Source organism: Corvus brachyrhynchos, unplaced genomic scaffold (genome assembly GCF_000691975.1).
Source record: "Corvus brachyrhynchos isolate BGI_N302 unplaced genomic scaffold, ASM69197v1 scaffold136, whole genome shotgun sequence".
Taxonomy (NCBI): domain Eukaryota; kingdom Metazoa; phylum Chordata; class Aves; order Passeriformes; family Corvidae; genus Corvus; species Corvus brachyrhynchos.
Window position 1 is genome coordinate 4153594 of NW_008239080.1, and position 20198 is coordinate 4173791.

Genomic DNA, 20198 nt, shown 5'->3' on the forward strand with positions numbered 1-20198 from the left:
AGTAGATAATTCTCATAGCACTAAAGGGCATTACTGGTGTACAGGAAAAGAACAAAAAAATTTTCTAGATTGTTGTTATATAACAGTATCATCCTCCTAATGAACTTCCCATGGTATGAAGTAAAAGTAAATACAGTTAAAAATGCCCTTGCCAGACTGCCAGTGTATCTGAGCTAGCATCACCTTGTATTACTGCCTAAAAATATGTCATTGCACTCACTATATGTGAAAACAATCACTGACTGTCAGCTCAAAAAAAAAATTCTCATGTGTTGCTTACACATCAGAGAATATTTTACCATGTAGCCTTTCTCAAATTTATAATAAATCATATATTTGAAAATTTTCAATGTTAAGATTGAATCCCATGAGTATTTTCTACATATTCAGTATCTGGGCATAGTCTTTGCACTTGCTTACGATACACTGCAGCTGTGGAAACTGCAACATAAAATAACAAAACTAAAAAAAGGTGATTCCATAAAGCATAAAAGATTTAGTTAGTGCTTCAATTATTTTCAACTTTTCAATAAAGTTTTTTTATTTATTTACATGCATTTTATGTGCCAGAATTTCCTTCTGTGTTCCAAAAATGCAGTTGGCATCCTTTTTATCAGCATCATCTGTGGTATTTTGAATGAGAGCAGGTTTTGGCTTTTTCCAAGGGTTATGCCAGGAGTAAGCAATGTTCAGTTTAAGCAGGAGTCTGACAGACGTCCTGTGGTAATAGGCCATTATCAGCATGTGTGCACAACCACTCTGTGAGACTCCTCTGGTTCCTTCCACCAGTGTCTGATTGCTGCTTTCTTCTGACCTTCCAGCTGATCTGTCCGTCTCTAGGGGTCTTCTATGGTTTGGTGTTTTTAATGATAACTGACACAATCTGTGTTTGAATGATATTGTCTGGGCTGAGTACTTACTTCCACATGCCACAGACTTTGGGGGAAGTACCTTCTATTTCATGGACTAGAAAAGATATTTTTATGTTGCTCATTCAAAAATACAGCATTCTAAGCCATTTTCTCCTTTGCAGCTTGACCAGTGCAGGCCAGCAGAGTTCATAGAGTGGAATGAGCTGACCTCCAGCTACACTTCCAAGGAAATTTGTCTTCCAAGGAAGTTTATCTCAGTTGTGTAAATGAAGGGGTCGCCTTCTCTTTCTCTTTCTGTGATCTTGTTTCAAAAATCATGTGTGAAAATATGACTGAATTATGACTACCCAAAGAGCAAATTAAAAGCAGGGGACCCTTGGACTAAGTTGCAGTTGTAACCAGGGTTAGGACTGAAGCTCCCTACATGAGATACACCAGTAGCCATTCCATTCAATAAAACAGAATAGAAGCTTTAAAGAAACCAGGAAACAAGTAGCTCCTTTGGAGAACATAACCTCATCTGAATAATCATATCATCCTTTTAATGGTCAAACACCCAGTTTCCATGAGATATCTATTTTTTTTTCCTAAGAGTGGAAGAGATGCCTTTTACTTTTCTGCAGCTTACATGATGTATTTTCACATAGGATGTCTAATAGTTCTAGTACTGGAAGAATAACGTTTCTTTTCTTTTTCTTTTTGTGTGGAGAAGATGAAATAAGTTCTCTTTTCACAGAGCTCTGCTTTTACCCTCTAAAACTCCAATACAGGGTTCAATACAGGGAACGGCCTTCTCCTTTTTGTTAGTGTTCCTGGGTCAGCCAGGGCTGCAGGATCTGACATGCTCATCAGCTGGAAGCTCACTGGGGCAGCTACATCCCAGAGCTCATGCTGTCACATTGCATCTTTTTATAGATCAGAAAATGACTTGATGTATCCTGTATTTAGTAGCTGAAAAGTAACTGCAGCATAGTGTGATTTTATTTAATCCTTAATTTTCAATGAGATTGATAACTTAGTCTAATGAAACCAGAAATTGCCTTTTTATAAATCATTATTGATAATCAAATCAAATATTATTGATATTATAAATCATCATTTGATATTCAAAGACCAGTTCTTCAAGAAATCTGCAGAGACCTTATAATTACAGGAGATAGGAGCATTTGCAATAATTTTATAATTATTTACTATAGACCTTCCAATGTAGAAAGTAAATTATCATGCATGCAGTACAGAAATTGTGCTCCAGTCAAGGAAATTTTCTCTTGACTCCTTAAAGGTAGCTGTGATCTGTTTTAGACATGCTATTATGTATACCTGTACATTTCAGCAATATATTTTCATTAATCTTCTTTGTGATCTGCCTTATACCTACTATTAACTAAATTTCTGCGAAAAACTCATCGTACACTTGGCATATTAACAGTCCACCTGGGGTGCACAGGGTCTTACATACAAACCCTCTGTGGAAATCTTGGCTTCACCAGAATGGGTGTATTTGCTAATTTAATAGCTAAAGTAAGATACCCTGTTTATTAGTAACAACTATTTTTGTTACAGTGTAAGAACACCTTCTAGAGTGAAAGCAACTGATGTCATTATCAGTTATGTGTTTTAACTTGATGAGTGTTATTAAATGTAATTTCGTGTTTTTATTCAATTGTTCCTTGACTAGTAAACTCCAGCAGTTGTTCTGCCCTTACAAGAAGTACATTCAAGTCACAATTATCCTAACGGCTATATTAGACCAAGCCAGTTTATCTAAATACACAGTGTACTTACTCTAAACAGATACCTCTGAAATATCTCTAAATGACAGTTTTGGAAAGTGGAAGTTTATCTTAATTTTTCTACGGAAATAGAAATGTATGCATTCAAATCAATGTGTTAGCCAAATTCAAACTGAAGTTATCCACACTGGTTATATACCAAAGCGCCAAAGTGAGGATTTAGTATAAAGCATGGAAGGGCAACCATCTGAGGCCTCAGTTCCCTTTAATACTGCTTTTGGTATTTCCCTTTTTCATTTTGTTTTTAAACTACAAATTATCGAAGTTAATTGGAAATTAGAGGTTAGTACAAGATGTATTTTAAAAACTGTATTAAAATGCATCATAGAAAATCTGTTTGTCACATAAAATTAATCTTCATTACTCAGTGGTGAGTGCTACATGACTGCTTTCATACAATAGAAAGGGAGGATTTTATAGATAGGGAATACTATGAAGATAGTGTACTCTGCACTACCCATTTTTCTTTTACCTTTCTGTATAAATAAGCTTTTTCACTTTCACATGAAATGTAACAATCTTTCTTTATTAGCTAAGCTGTGTTGTCTGCATGAGTGGAAAAAACTGCAATGGTTCTGCTTTAGCACAAAAGCAGATGGTGGTGTATTACTGGAAAGTTCATAGCGATAGGTTTGGAATATCAGTGTCTTGCATGTGCGAAGAGAGTATGTCCTTGACTGTTAATTATAAGATTAACATTTTTAAAGTCTCTACATTTTTAGTATTCTGTAAAAATTTTATAAATTGTTCAATAAAAAGAGTATTTAAATGTCATGTGTTAAAACCAGGAAATCTGTTTAATTTGATATGTTGCCCGTGTATATTCTGTATGTTACTTAAAGGTCAACTCCTTTGACAAAGCTGCAAAAATAGCAGTAAAATGGAAAGCTGTTGCAGGCATTTAGGTTGGAACAGTCACACTAAAGACTTTGCTACATTTGTTCCCCAGGATATACTTGTTGAATTCCTGATTTTTTCAGGAATACTTGATAATATCACCCTGAACACTGGAAGTTTCTTTTATAGACACTTTTCTAGACATTGTTCCCAACTTAACATTTCTAACTTGCGTCACTGACTACCATCATTCATCTCAGACAAGTCTGGGGGGTCTTGTCTTTATGTATTTGGCTTTGAAAAGAAACGTAGTTGGTCCAATTCCTGTTATTTCAACCATATTTAGAACAATTTCATGTCTCCAGTAGAACTATTTATCTGCTTAATAACATTTATACTGTGTATGTATGATTTAAAACAAGTCTGTGACATTTTCCATCAAAAAGAAAAGTGAGCCAGTGAAAATGATATAAAGAGGTTGAGGAAGGACAATTGCCCTTTCATCACCACATTCAAGTTTCAGGTTGAGGTACCCAGAAAGAAAAAATGGGATGTGGTTGCCCCAAAGCCTCTGGATTTCCAGGGTTCAAGAGTTCTTTCATTCATTTTGTCCTCCTTCAAAATGATTCATACCTTGTAGAACTCTGTGAGCAGGAAAAAAATAACGTATTTAGAGATAGCTATAAATTAGCTCAGTCATTAATTTGATGTCATTAACCACAGCTTATGTCTAGACTAATGAGATGCCTATTGATATCCCACGATTTGTATTCGTGTATGTAAAACTTTCGAATGAATTCTCTAGTTTTTGGGCTAGATTTGAAAAAAAGAAGGAAGTTTTCCCTTCAGACTTAATTTTTTGTTTTAGGGGATGGGATTGAAAATTAAGAACACCGTAGGCTAGTTAAGAACTATCAAGGATTTAGCCAGAAGTTAACTTTGTATGCTGGATTTGATACACTATTTGAGATTATAGCAATTTTCATAGGAAATAGCTAGCCATTCCCACATGTTATTCCATTCAATAAAATTCAACAGAAATATTACTTGCCTGAGAAATGAAAAAGGGAGTCATATAAATTAATTTTCTTCTCTGCACTTTCACTTGTGGATATAATTTTGCACTTTGATATCAGATAAGACAAACCTTGTGACGTGTAACTTGTTAACACTCCGTAATACCCAGTGTCTGTGAGTAATCATATTAGCTACACAATCACCTGGATTTAGCATATGGTCCTTGCTTTTTTTCCTTCTTAGTTCACAAAATTATGGAGACTTTTTCAAGATGTCTAAAATATCTCCAATCCAATGGCATCTTGTTCTATCAATTTTATTTTAGTGTAGGTTAATTCGCTGAAGTGTTTTTGAAATCAAAGGAAAACAGGAAAACAGGAGGGAAAAGAAGCTGAGTTCACAAGGAAGAGGTGAAACAAAACTAATCCTTCTTCTGCTCTCCTGAACAGTTTTGTAGAATTTTGCCATTTCAAAAACAAATGTCAATATGAGCTTTCATACAACCTAATATTTCATTTTCATCTAATTTAGATATTATGTCCCAGATTCAGTGAAGCATGTAAGCTTTACATGTATTTAATTCTAAGAGTTTAAGGAATCTGTGTGATTCATGTGATTTATGTTCAGGATGCAGGTATTCTGCTATGTCAGATGCTGAATTAGGATGCCTCCGTTCTGTTACTTGTTTGGTCATCCATGTAAGTTTATCACTTAAAATCAGCCTACATCTCAAATTCCTCCAGAGGACTTAATAAAGTTGTAAAGGGATGTGACAGTTTTCTATGACTGTTAAGACTAAATATGTGATTAAATGAGAGTTTAAGATGCACCTTAACTATACCTAGAGATAGGATAACGAGAAAGAGAGTGTGTTGAGATGTGGAAAGAGCTCTTCAAAGCACCAACCAACTCTTAAAAACTGCTGCCTTGGTGTCTGTATAGTTATTTATGATTGCAGCTGCCATCTACCCACAACCAATGTGTTCCAGAACAGCTGTAGGGTCTACTGCTATAGCATATAATCTAGAGCTATAAGCTATACTGTAGAACTATAGGGTTCTCTTATTTAACAGAGGGGTAATATATATTTCACAAGTCTGTTCTGTGAAACAGATTATGGAGCCTGTTGGGCATAAGTTGCTTTGGTAGATTGCGGTGAAAAAAGTTAATAATTATAGAAAATTTTTATGAAGTCGTCAGTTTGCTGGTACATCTTTTGTCCTTTGTTCACATCCATTCACATCCAGTCATGAGCCATTTAAAATAAGAACGCTTGGTTTTAAGTGTCGTTTAAAGTTGTTTATTTTGATTTGGATTCTATTAAAACTGATATAGCTGTAGCAGTTTGCTATAAGGACTTGCATGAATGAGCATTTCTGGAAAAAACAATTGATAAAAGCAGTAGAAAAGTCTTCATCTCCTCATCAAATGGACCAGACCTATGAAATTTTGCCATTTCTAGCATTTGTCTTTTGAATCACTATTTCTTTAATGTGAATGAATGTTTTCTTGTCTCTTAGGAGAATTGTAACAGTTTGATAACAAAGTCTATTCTGGGCAAAAACAGATAGCAGAAAATGAAATAATGGTGAGTTTACAATTTGCAGGGAACAAGCTTTCTTCCCTTCATTTTCCACTTGAAAATGTCAGTATAAAGTTTATCCTTTCTAAAGCTTGCAACATATTAAGCTGCTAATGTCCCAGTCCTTTGAGTCCTTTTTCATTTGAAGGTAATCATTGTTGCATAAGTGACAAATACTTACTTTTTTCTTCCTTTACTTCTGTATTTATGGCATTTTCTGGAAAAATCTTCTTTCAGTATCTCCTGAATTGCAGCCATTTGTTCTGTTGTGCTAGCTTGCTGATAATCAAGTCATCCGCAAAAATGTGTCTCCCCTGGCAGTATGGCAATGCTTGTTTTCTGAGCTTGACTCACTTGAGTTCTTCCCCAGGAGATACCGTGTAATAAAGCAGGTGAGGTATTAAATAATGTTTTTGAGCTTTATTGTGTAACCTGTGAGAAAGAGACATAGAAGACTGTGTGTGCTTTTACAGCACAGTCAATTTAGTCCTTAGCTAGAAATCATCTGTGTTACTGAGTTAAGATAACAGTATGTTCTACTGCCTTGACATTTTGATTTCAAGAATGCTGTGATTAAAAACAGAGGGGTTTTGTTCGTTTCTGCATACAAGGTGGGCAGCTCTGCATCTGCTCCCAGACCACACTCAGGAGCTTTCAGCTAGCTGAGGGAGTGAACATCAGGATTCTCTAGAGACCTCAGTAAAATGTCCTGCTCAGGACCATGTCACCTGGCCCATCCTTTCATGTCACCTCCCAAGGCCAGTGGCCATTTTGGAAGGATAGTGGGTACTTACATAACGTGGTTACATAGAAAATGGCTTTGCTGTTTCCTGGCCTAAGCATACATTTCTGACTTAAGCATGAAACCCCATATTATTTCTAATTAAGAGTGCCTAACACATTCCTTTCCATGCATCTTCATGGAACACTGGTGCCTGCATTTATACAAAATCTTAAACTGCTGGTGTTTAAAGAGGAGGAAAATTTATTATATAGGTGTTAGGAAGTTACTCTTGCAAGTGTCCTCAAGCCTCCAGCCTCCCTCTGAGGAAGTCACTCCTTTTATGTAATATAAAAAGCCAGTTTTTCTTTCCACCATTGTAGTTTCTTTATATTTTTGTAATAACAGTTTGTGGTGATAAAATAGGCAAAAATTATACAACAAAAACATTTTAGCTGTTTAGCATTTTAGTTACCCAGGAAATCTAGTATTCAGAAGGTGAATTTCCTAGTAGCACAATATACTCATCTACTTAAATTCAAAATGGATGTAAATCAGTTCTGTGAAGAACATGGAGAGGTTCAAAAGCTTGTGAGCATGTAGTCTCCCTGTGTTTTAGTTGAACTACTGAAAATACCGAATACATCATGAAACAGAGCAAAGAATTGATTTGGGGATCTGTTAATCCATTGCTTTTCCTATTTCACATGTTCCCCCTGTTCCCTGCCCTGGCCTTGGCCACTTCCTTGGTTTCTCCCTTTTTGCTCCTGTACCCCAACCCCACCCAGGGACCGCCCTTGGGCCCCTGACAAAACCACCCCACACCCAGATCATGTTGTCTCTCTACCTCTGAATAGTGTGGCGACAAGATGTGATTAAAGCCATGTCAAACCCTCATGGGAGACCCTTCTCGCCTCCTTTACCACCACTGCATTGTAACGCTGCTGGCTGCTGGAGCGAGATCGAGGGGCTGTTTGAAATGGACTCCGGGATGTGACTGATCACACGGCCCTAGGAAACCCTCACTGAGCTCTCAGGGAGCAGCAGCCTGCTAGGCAGAGTCCAGCAGTTACAACAACATTGTCCAGACACTGTTAGATTCGTACTTCAGAAAATGGCTTCCATAAATGAAAACAATTTTCCTGCGTGAATTGTATTTCCCTGTATCAAGAATTTTCTTTAATGGATTCTTTAGCCCTAAACAAGGCAAAAATAAAACTACTGTATTATAATTAAATAATAAAAGACATTTGCATATTGAATACTATAGAAAATATGCAAATATAAAAGATAAACCCAAGGGAAAAAAAGGCAAGGCTTAGCTTCTACCAACCAAAATGGAAAACTATAGATTCATGTGACTTCCAAAGCTGTTTTCCATCACATGGCATTATTCTTAACACTATCTTATGGAAATAATTATAAATGAATGGCTGTTTGTTTTTATTCTTGTGTACAATTGGTTTCAGCAACTGGTGAATGTCAGCAAATTAAAGAGCATAAATCAATCAAAGATTTATATGAGTAAAATATATACAATGTGATAAAGTACAGCCACAAGCTTTTTAAGTTTCTTTTAGAGTTTGACAGCAGAAGCCCAGTTCCTGTTGTACACCTGTGTCTTCCCATGCATTTTCTCATATAAAAGGGAGTGTGCTACTGGGTTTTGGGTTTTATGCAACACAGTTGCAAAACTAAAAAGGCTTATCACTGCAGGTTTGTCTGGGGTTTAAATTACAGAGGTTTTGTTTTAATAGAAAAAAACCCCATAAGATGGAAGTATCTTACTAAATACATGTGTGCTTCCTTGAGCGTCTAGCTAAGAGCATTGTAGAATCACTACACAACCCTCTCTGTTCAGAGGTTCTCATGTAGGAGTTTTACAGAAAACCTATTACATTAATTGTGCTCTTGGTATAAAAGCATTTTAAATCACTCATAAAAATATTAATGCAGAAAAAAGGTGCAGAAAATCAAGAACTTCCACACATTAAAAAAATCGAGTATGAAGGGATCTTTCATTCATTGTTCTTTGAAATCCAGCAGGCTGCATAAATTTCTTCTTTAAAGTTGAATTCAGAGAGACTCAAGAGAGGAATTGAGAATATGAAATTCATTTCTAGACGATCAGAATCAATCTCCCATTTTTTGACATTTCTGGAGATGAACCTGAGTGCAATTGAGAATAAAGGAAAGAATGTCAGCCCAGATTTAAAGCCTGAACATTCCCATGAATAATCCAGCTGCTGATGCTTGAGGGTCTAAAATTTATCCAGAGATGCTGGGGAGGCAAAAGATTTAAAAGGAACAGTAACAATAAATTCTGTCAGAACTGAACATTTGGATCCAAAATATTGGCTCAAAATGTGTCTGTTTCAAGGGTCACCCCGATTTGTTTGTTTGTTTTGCTTTGTTTAGGATTTTAGGTCCATTAAAAAGGTTATTAAGCCTTTGGTCCCAGTTAGATATGCTACAATGTTGATAACAGTTAAGAAAAGGAGGAGGGAACAAGATAAAGGAATTACTACTGTGTTACTTAACAGCAGGCAGGACAGATTTGTGAGGTCGTGTGATAGGGCAGCTGAACAATGAAAATATTTTTTAAATACGAATCTAGAAAAGCTAAATAAAATGAGCAGTTATAAAGAGAAATAGCAGCATTATACTTAATCCAGCTGAAGTTCTCTTAAAAGGATAAAGAAAATATTCTTGGACAAAGGAAAGCTAGTAAAAATTCAGAACTCTCTAAGGAAGGAAATTAATGTTTTATATTTTCCATTTGCACAAACTCTTTCAGCTTGCAGTGTTAATCATCCTATATCAGTGCAGGGAATGCTACTTTGTTGTTGCTAAAATGAGGTTTCAAATGGAACTTTACCACCAACCCCTGCATCTGTTTGCATTTTCTGGTACCTGTGAAAGTACATCACGTTTGCTGCATTTCCAGAACTGCAACATTCTTCATTCTTTCTCCTGGCTCCAGTAGTAGCACTTTGAAATCCTGCTGCATTGTTACAGTTTCAGAAGCAGTAGATTAATGCTATGCTATTATATTGCTGTGTCTTATTTTTCACATGAACAACTTGCCAAAAACATACAGGACTCTATGAGTAGTGATGATGCTAACTTGTAATAATCAATAAGGCTTAGTCACTCTGCATGACATTAGGGTTTTTATAAGTTCTGGCAAGATCTTCATTTATCTATGCCACAATTTTTTGCTCAGAGCATGGCTATTTTCATTTTCTGCTTTAAGAGGTGCTTCCCTAAAAAAAAGTGTCTTTCCTCTAAACATTTGATTCATGAGCCTCTAAAATAACCTATTATTAATGTCTGCCTATTAAAAAACAAAAACTGAGGGAGAAAAATGTCGAAAGCATCTATGACAATACTGTGAAATGTCATTAAAGGTAGACTGTTAAAACCAGAAATGTCAGTTCTCACTGACCCTGAACAATGCTGTTTCTCCTTTTCTTCCTTAATGTTATGTTGCAGGCCACATAATACTGTATTATATCCTTATTTATTTTGTGGCTTTGTTCTCCCAAATAGCAATAAACTATTTATATGCTATTGTAAATATGTGTATAAAACACAAAAAATCTCTATATTTCAACTTCATAATAGTTTTGTATCTTTTCCTGCCACCATTTGTTGTTTGTTTATTCTCCCTTTTTCTTGTTGTAGCTGTTACAGTCCTTTTGGACTTGCCAACCCCCCCAGGGCAGTGTGAACAGAAATAAAAGAGGCTGACTCAGCATCCTTTTTTTTTTGAACCCCAGTACAAATAAAGGGACATTTTTATCATCTTGTATTTGGCAATTTCTGTGTCACAGAATTACAGAACTCTTAGGGTTTGAAGGAACCTCTGGAGATCATCCAGTCCAACCTCCTTTCCAAGGCGTGGTCACCTAGAGCAGGTAACACAGGAACATACTCAGGTGGGTTTTGAATATCTCCGGAGAAGGAGACTCCATGAGCTCCATGGGCAGCCTGTTCCAGTACATCTGAGGGCAGTGTAAAGAACTTCTTCCTCATGTCGAGATGAAACTTCCTGTGTTTTAGTTTATGGCCACTGCTTCTCATCCTCTCCCTGGGCACCACTGAAAAGAGCCTGGCACCATCCTCCTGACACCTGCATTCAAGATATTTACATGCGTTAGTGGGATCCCCTCTATGTCTTTTCTTCTCTGGACTAAACAGGCCCAGCTCTTGCAGTCCCTCCTCATGAGAGAGATGGTCCAGACCCCAATTAATCTCTGCTGGATCCTTTCCAGTAGCTCCTTGTCTTTCTTGTACTGACGAGCCCAGAACCAGACACACTACTCCAGGTACGAGGGCTGAGTCACTCTTACATGTGTACACTCTCCCACTTAGGTGGAAGTCTTCTTCCTGGTACCTGGCCACTGTTACAAACTTGCATCACTCTTCTTCCAATCCAGCTATGTGGTAAACATTTCTGATTTCCAGTCCAGACCAGTTTAATTAAATAGTTAAAAGTTGATCAAGTTAATTTTACAGATGCAGCAAAGCATATGTGAGTATGTTATGTACCTGCTGGCACACTGCTTTCAGAGGCAGTCTGAGCCATGCAGCACCCACCTAGACAAGCATTTGTCTGAACTAACCTGCTCATTTTGCATGAGTCAGCAGAAGATGCATTCTGTGGTAAAGGTGTTCACAGTGGTTGTGGCTATAGGTGTTTGTAGTGGCCCCTGTGGTGGGGAGGTCAGGTCAGTAGAATGGTTGTGTACCCCATTTAATAGGGAATGCAGGTGAGACAAGAAGTGAAAATGAGATTCTTTACTAACAATGTGTTACTGAATGCTTAGCAGATAAAATGCTTTTACTTTAAATACTCCCTCAATATTCTCCTTCCTTTTATGTCCTATCTACACATAATTTGTTTTATCTGTGGTTATTTATAATTGATAATGAAAATAACTTTGAAAATGAGATAATACTTACTAAACAAAACCTGAATTCAGTTATATATTGGTAGTATTTTTTGGTACAAATCTGGGTGCAATTTCAGAACCAGTAATATTTAGTCCAAGTCCTACTTAGACTTTTTTCTTAAAAGTACTTGAATGTTTCCCTATAATCATCACTGAATGAAGACTGAACTATGGAGTTTCTTTCTTTATTTGGGGAAAAAAAATGGGTTTGGACAACATATGTAGAAAAAAACCAGTGAGATTTCCAATCAATTCTTCACTATGTAGTATAGTGAGGTCCTATTTACCTCCTTTTCTAACCCTGGGATGTCTGATCATTCAGAGCACTGGCTCACAAAAGCCAATATCATATCATAGCAAGCAAGGGGCTTTATTTAATTAGCAGCCATTGCAATCATCAAAATTAATATAACATGGTAAAGGTGAAATGGAAAATTCCATGAAAATTTGGGGTTGAAATTTTGTTAGCACATGCACCACCTAAAGAGACAACGCTAGGAAATAATTGGAGAATTTGAATAAAAAGCTGAATACTGTCACTGCTATCAGACAGATTATTTCAGAAAGTATATCCAAATACTTGGGTTACAATTTGACACTAGGAGTCACTGTGTTTATTTATTCTGTCTTTGACCATAAAACCTATGGCCCATACTTTTTGTTGTTCTGATGGTTCCATAAGCCCTCCTCTGGAAATCTGCAGGAGTTTGTTGCTTATTTTCCTTGTTTTTGTGACCACTGGACCATTACACACATGATACAGCAGAGAATAAAATCCACCACCCTAGGTAACTTGATGCTCCACACATTTCAGAACAGAGCTACAACAGGGAAAGGATTTAAGGAGGAAGAGTACATATATTCTGAGATGAACTGGATCACTCAGAGACCACAAAAATAGTTTTCTTTGGCTATACGTAGTGGATTACAGAGCTGAATCAAAGGTAGTAAAGAAAAATACCCTCACTAAATTGGATTATACAGAGAAAGAGTCTGACTTGAAAGAGATAAGTTTTGGAGATAGATGATGTTCTGTAGCATTGCAGAATTAGTTTCCTGAAGCAAACTATTCAATTGTTTGATATTAACAGTGGAAGAGGTACTTGCACTGACAACGTTCAGTGTAAGGAAAGAAATAACAAAGCCAAATATACTGAAAGAAAGGTAAAATGAACTGTCACAAATCAAAGAATGCAATTGTTTCTCAGTCAACACAGAGTGTATTTGAGGAAAGAAAGAGCAACCAGATAAAGAAGTGAAAAGACCATCCTTGCCTCTACCTCCAAGTAAACCTACAGCCATTTCATAGGACACAAACCTATCCCTAGGAACAGTTTAGGCAGAATATGTCAGGACACTAGAAGCAGTTCAATGCATGCTCTGCAAGAAACTGATTTTCCAGTTATGGATTTTTTTTTCTATTGTAGTCTGAAAAATTCAGTGTGTGACACAGAAACTGTACTTTTTAATAGCATAGGAGACTAAAAATCAAGTTCACCTATATTCTTGAATTAGCTTTAGACTCACTGTGTGACCTTGGAATTCTGTTCCCTCACTGCAATTCTTGCTGCACTTTCTTCTGTAGTTTTTGTTGTTGTTGTTGTTGTTGGGGTTTTTTTGGGGGGGAGCATGATGATGTGATTCTACTTCTTAATTGGTAATTCCCTTGTCCATTTTTATCTAGATGGCTTTTAAAATTTCTAGGGTTGTCTCAAGGAGGTCCTTATTTACATCCTTTCCTAATCATGGGATGTCTAATAATTTAGATCAGCTGCATTTGAAAGTTAATACAATACCCTAAAGAGCAGGAAGCTCAGTGAATTGGCAGGTGCTGTAATCTGTCAGGTCTCATACATTAAATGAAACATATTTGACAGCAATCAAATTCCACAAAGGTTATTTCCAAACCCTTTTTTCTGCAAAGGATTAGCAGATCACCCAGAGGGAGTCAGTTTTTTTGTAGTCAGAACCCATTTTCCTTAACAGTCAGCACAGACAAACTCATTCTCATGAGAATGCTTGTCAATAGAAACATTAGATTATGGATACAGATACTTCTGATCACCAGTTTTAAATCCACTGCCCAGTATCTAAGACCAGCTGCAGAGAATCTGATTCATTATATATTTTCACAGAACACAAGCTTTTAATTTTGTTTCTTTGGAACAGGCATGTGTAGGTCATCAGTGACTTTTTTCCCTTCTTTCTTTTCCCAGAAGAAAATTTCTTTCCTCAAGGATTTTAAAATTTAATACATTAATGTGAAAATGTAACTTTAGGATTCATTTGCACTGAACAGTTTTAAATACATATTTTCCCATATCAGCACTCTCCATATACATCAAGGATCCATATTATTCTTGGCAACAAATCCTATTTGTTATTAATGAAAATATGCCTGTCAGTCTAGTAATTACATAAACACACTTTCTTTCAGTTTCAATGGAATCAGTCTCACAAATAATTTTTAAAAGTCTTTATCTTGGTGCACACTTCCTTGGTGATTGGCTGACACAAGACGAAACATCATCTTTCAAGTTGGATACACAGTTACACAGTTTCTTCAACATGTTAAGAGATCTGTAGAAGCTCTGATATGTCATTTCTCTGGAGAAAAATCTAAATTCCGAGTTTATCTCATTTGGTACAGATTTCAGACTCTTACAGTGAAATAAAATCCAAGTCCCATACTATAAGTGTTAATTAGCTTGCTATCATATATGTCTATTTCATGACAAGATAACTTTTATCATATCATATTCCAGATTATGTTTCCTTATTAGCCTTTTGATTCATACTTTGACCAGATGCTGCACGATTGCTCCATTCTATGCATGTCCTTATGATCAGTGACAGATGGTCATGCTCTGACTTTGTCTGAAAAATCAGTTGTCTTGAAGCAGTGTGTGAAGAAATCATAAATAATGTGATTTTATTAGCATAGGAATTCACACATTTGGGGAAATTACTACCATCTGTGTGCATCAGTGCAGCATCATGCCTTGTAGATCAGATCTGATTCATGCCCTGCCAAGTTTGAAAAGAAATTGAATTACTCAGTATTTTTCTGCACAAGATCATGCAGACAGGCCTCTGTACATCCATCCAATTGCTGGTACCAATTGTTGAATACCAGAAATATATTATTGTCAACATTTTCATATATGACTACATACCAGAGGACTCTGAGTATGATAATATATAAATAAATACAGTAATTTTGTTATATGCCGTATTCTCCATGAGGATGAGTAGAGGATTTGTCTGGAAGTTGACCACCCCAAACCAGATCATGTTTTCCTTGACTCACCCATCGGGTCTGCAGAAAACCATAGTAGAAAACTTTAGCAGACATACTCTCTTCATACCATCAGTGGAAAATCAAAGGCTCCATATGACAATATATATTTTGAATACTTGGACATAGCCTTAGGTGTGTATATATTTAGGCTCTGATTAGTTCCTAAAACATGGATGTCATGCAGGATTCAAACAGTTGTTTTCTGGAGTTCAAATCCATTCAGCTCCCCTCCTCAGCATTCTGCTATTCCACTTGAATCTCTGATCACAAAACAAAGAAGCTCTATAAATAGACAACCTTTTACAAACATCACAAACAGGTTCACTTGTCTCCATCAGAAAGCCATAGGACCTGCAGTGTAAGGGATACTTTTCACATTTTTTATGGAGATACCTCAAGTAGGTTTCTGATTTCAGTGAGACTTTGGTACCTTCCATCATAGAGAGTTTATTAAAACTGATATAGAGCAATTTGGCGTTAAATTTGGTAAAAGATTGTTTGGCTGTTACCAATTTCACTATTTATGTCAAAAAAATTTCTCCCCTCCTCTGTTAAAGTAAAATTATTGGCAGTTTTTATTTAAAAGGATAAGTATTTAAAGCTATTAAAGACCCGGTCACAGCTAGGAACTTAATTAACATTTTTAGCCTATGGAACTGTCTTAAATGAGTGACAGCATGATCCCTCATAGACCTAACCCTAAAAGTCACTTGCAATTTGGCAAGAAAATAGATTTCTGAGCTGTGATTGCACTATTCTTATAACTTATCTTTACAAGAAATTTACATCTAAGTTGTTGAAAGTAATAACAGAAATACATTCTGATGCAAAGTCTTAATGTATAAGTACTATTTCCTACTTTTTTGCTTTCTGTGTTGTAAGAGCTGGTAACAGCTCTTAAATACTGTGTTGTGTTCTAGTCTTCTGGCTTTAAAACCTGAAATCATCCAGATATTTGCATGTACTTTCTGCAGATGTCTCAAAAAGGAATGAAAGGCAAAGCTGTCTGAACTCAGTCTGATAAGATCATTTTCATCTGAATTAAAACTTGCTATTGAGTAGTCTATCACTCAGAAGTCACTTTTCCAGCACTCCCTGGTATCACTGGAGTATGTGTTCAATTTGAATATTGATACAACAGCTGCAGGCATCTGTTTATATTTCATGAAAGCTGCTGTCATTAGATCTTCAAGAGGTTGAGATAATATTTCTCTGTTATTTTTTCTCTTAGCATAGAGTGCAAGAACTCTGTGGTGCCTTTTGCATGAAAAAAAGTTGAAATAAATCTTCATACAAAATATACACAGTATGTTTGAGTCATTAATGGAATATATAAATAGGCAACATTCAAAACACATTTTGAAGTATCTAAAATGAGGTGATTAATTTCTTATTTTCTAATGCATGGTCCAGAAATCATGAGAAAGTTATCTACTATATAATTGAAGTTATGCAGATATCTGAGCAGTAATTTGCAGATCTTGCTTTTGACTTATGTATCAGTCCTAGATGAAGTACTGTGTAATAGGGTAATTTTTGCTACAGGAGACTGTTCAGTATTATGTATACAAATTAAACACTTGATGAAAAATTTGCTGTATTAAATATGTAAATTAAACTTCAGGAAGACATGTAACTGAATTAGCACTGAGAAGTCCTTGGTATTCTGTAACTTACTTGGAGATTGCTTCAGAGAAAAGCCGTGAAAACTTCTGCCCAAAAGTCTTTAGGTAAAGTTTGATGAGAAAAGTATTTATAATAGTCACCAAACTAGGGTAAAGTGGAACAGGAAACTTACTGTGCTTTGGTACTATTGATTATGGCCTCCTAGATTGCTTCATTATCAGCCAACTATGCATTGCTTATAAATGCATTAGAGTTTTGGGACAAATCAGTCATTGTTAAAATTGGCAGCGTAGTCCCTAAAGACAGACAGTGTGCAGAGCCTAGATGTGTGTGGTTCCTCAGTAACATTCCTCTTGTACTTCAACTACTTTCCAGATAATTTTTTACAGACTATAAAGTATCGTATTGATTGAGCTTTGAAAATTGTAAATGTGATTTATGAGTTATATTTGATTAAAAGTGTGGCTGCTCTGGGGGACATAGGGATTTCTTCCCCCTGGTCTAACACTAAGTAAATCACTTAAATCCATTACCTGAGAGAGCATGCCCTTTAAAAAACTAGTAAAAATGGAAAGTTGCATTGGAAAACCATATAGGAGTGCTTTATTTTAACCAGAGTGCTAGGCAAAAAAAGATGCATGAGCATGGGACAACTAAAACAGTGCAAACATTACTCACTAGCAGATAAAGTAATGCAGTTTTTCCAGCAATTTTGTAAGTACAGCAGTTTGAAGATAGTAAAGCAAAACTTGACAGCAGAGTAAGCAGCTAAGTTGTCACTACTGCCACGGTCCTTTTAATTATGCTTTTATTTGATGTGCAGTGCTATGTATCCTGACAGGAAGGAAAATTTGTCTTCTAAAAAAAAAACCAAAATGGGAGAAGACTAGCTTTTAACCAGACAGCACATTTTCCTAGCATTTTAGGAGCAAGTATTTATCTTACAGATTGTTTACATATGAAACAAGAGGTCTTTACAGGCTTTGGGGTTGCACTGCTTTTATAGTAGACTGAAGGGAACATAGAGTGAAATATGTGATGTGTGTTGGTGTCTCTTCTACTAATTAAGATTTGGTGTTTTGCGAGTGCCCACATGACTTATCTCTTGTGGCTGATATCCAGTGAGGCTATAGTCTGTAAGTTTAAAAGAAAAATGTCTCTCTCTTTTATCTCCAGCCTATAAAATTGGCTAGAAGGCTGTGCTTGCTCTACCAATTGATCAAACTAACCTTGCAATGTACTGCAACTTCTTTCCTATATTAATCATATTCCTAATAAGACTCATTTAGCAAGAAAAATATTTCAAGTCTTTGTATTTCAAGGTATGAAGGATTCAGGAAACTAATAATTAACAACAGTTGAAAAAGCGTATTTAAAAAATTATTGGATCACTTTTCCCTAGTATGCATAAAATTTCATTTTTTTAACATAACAATTATATCAGTTGCATCTTTGTTGGACACAAGATGTAAATACCTGTATTGATGTAGCAAACAGTAACAGAAACCATGTGATGACATTTTTAAGCATGTGACAAATTACTGATGAACCTTTAGGCATACATTCCTATACAGTCTCCTTATGAGCATCCTGTGATCAAATCTCTGACAACTTTACGTACTTCTTAGTTCAAACAGTTCAAAAATCAAGTGCTTTCTTCTTTTGGATCAAATGTGTAATTTGTCATAAAAGTAGGTAGCCTGACCTGCTGGATTGGTAACAAACATTTAGTAAAACACTAGTGTTAAGTTGCAGGCAATACTTTCTTACTTTACTCCCACTGCTCATGCAGTTCTAAAAGACAGGTTTCAATTAATTAAGAATGTACATTGTGTTTTTCTGTATCCACCATATCTCTGCATAGCTACTTAGGTACTTTATTCACCATACTGCACTCCAAGCCTGCTGTAGTCAGTTATATGCCTGTAAGGCCTCTGTCTTACCTTCTAGTAGGAATATTCAGTAATTGATCTCCTAGATTATGCCCTTCCTATTTCACTGCATCACCAAAACTGCAGTCTCAGTTGTTCTGGAGCCTCTGTAAACTTAATGGTTCTGACTTCACACATCACTGGGCAGAGCCAGTTTTTCTGAGTGGCTCAGTGCCCATCCAAAATGGGACAGCAGATAGGACACTTCTTTCCGTCTCTTCCTCATTCTCTGGTGTGCAGGCATTGCTACTCTGGGAAGTAATACAATTTTAAAATCCTTAAAACTGAGGAGTTTTTTGAAGTAACTGCCCTAACACCCTCTTGCATGTTTGCTTGCTTGCCTGATTGGATACCTTTGTCATTGTTTGCCACTGGCAGAAAGGATTCATCACTATATTTGTACCCTAGAGGTGTACAAAAGAAGAGGAAATATTTTTTACAAGAGCATTAAGATGCTAAAGGAATTTAGGAAATATGAAGGTGCTCAGTCTTAAATCACCACAGGGTTATTTTTCATGGACATCGTGACTAAAAAAGTGGGAGTAAAGATGTTCATTTACATGTCTGTCTATATATACTCTTTTCAAATCTGAAAACACAGAAACTGTAAATGTAATTTAGCTTTAACAGTGCAGGACACTGAACACTACTCCAGAAGATGTTAGACTTTGATCATTAAGGCTTAGACCAGAGTCTTCAGTGATTGATACCACTCTTCTGCTGAACAGCCTGAGGGAAGACAATTGTGAGACATCTGCACAGAAAACTATAGAAATAGAATGGGAGACAAGTTCAAATCAAGATTTAAAAACCAGGCTCAAACACTGAAAATATTTATATGATTCTAAATTATTATTCCTTAAAGAAAAATAATTCATTTGACAGTATTACATACAGCATGTGTCTATGCAGTCCATTACAGCTACACTCAGGCTTGTACCATGGAGACGGCTGAGTGTGAATCTGGTTTTGAACCAAAGAAGAACGTCTGTAGTGATTCCACGCTGGCCATGGACTTTGCTGTAAAACACACTTTACAATGAACTTCATTTTGTTAGAACTTAATATGATCAGTGCAGTATAAGCAATCGCTTTATAATTGTCAGTAAGTCCTTTTCTAGTAGCCTTTCCTTGGGTGCACTATAAACAGCCAGTATATTGGGATATAAAAGTGTCTGAGTCTGAACTGACACATGGAGACCAAATGGACTCAGACACAGAGACACTGCTAGTGCAGACCTGCCTTTACCACTAATGAGGGACCAGTATCCCTGCCCATGGTGGGGGAGATGGGACAGCCTGGGAGAGGAGGCTGGCAGATCAGGGTAAAGGTTCCTCACAGAAAACCCTGGCCCCTTGGCAGCAATAGCAGTGGTGGTGGAGGTGTCCAGGCAATAATGTTTAGGAGGGAGGTGGGACAGGTCAGGACGGCATTCCCAGCCAGACAGAGTCCCAAAGCTCTCTGTCCCTCAGTGACCAGAGCTCCTGTCAGTCACAGGAGCAGAGAGGGAGTACCTGGCTCTGACTGAGCCAAGTTGCTACAGCAGACGGCTACAGGTG

General features: G+C 36.6%; 1 protein-coding gene across 3 annotated transcripts in view; it reads left to right on the forward strand.

Moving 5' to 3' along the window:
* Positions 1 to 20198, forward strand: part of EYS (eyes shut homolog (Drosophila)) — an 859267-nt gene that overhangs the window by 661108 nt on the left and 177961 nt on the right. The window lies entirely within an intron of this gene.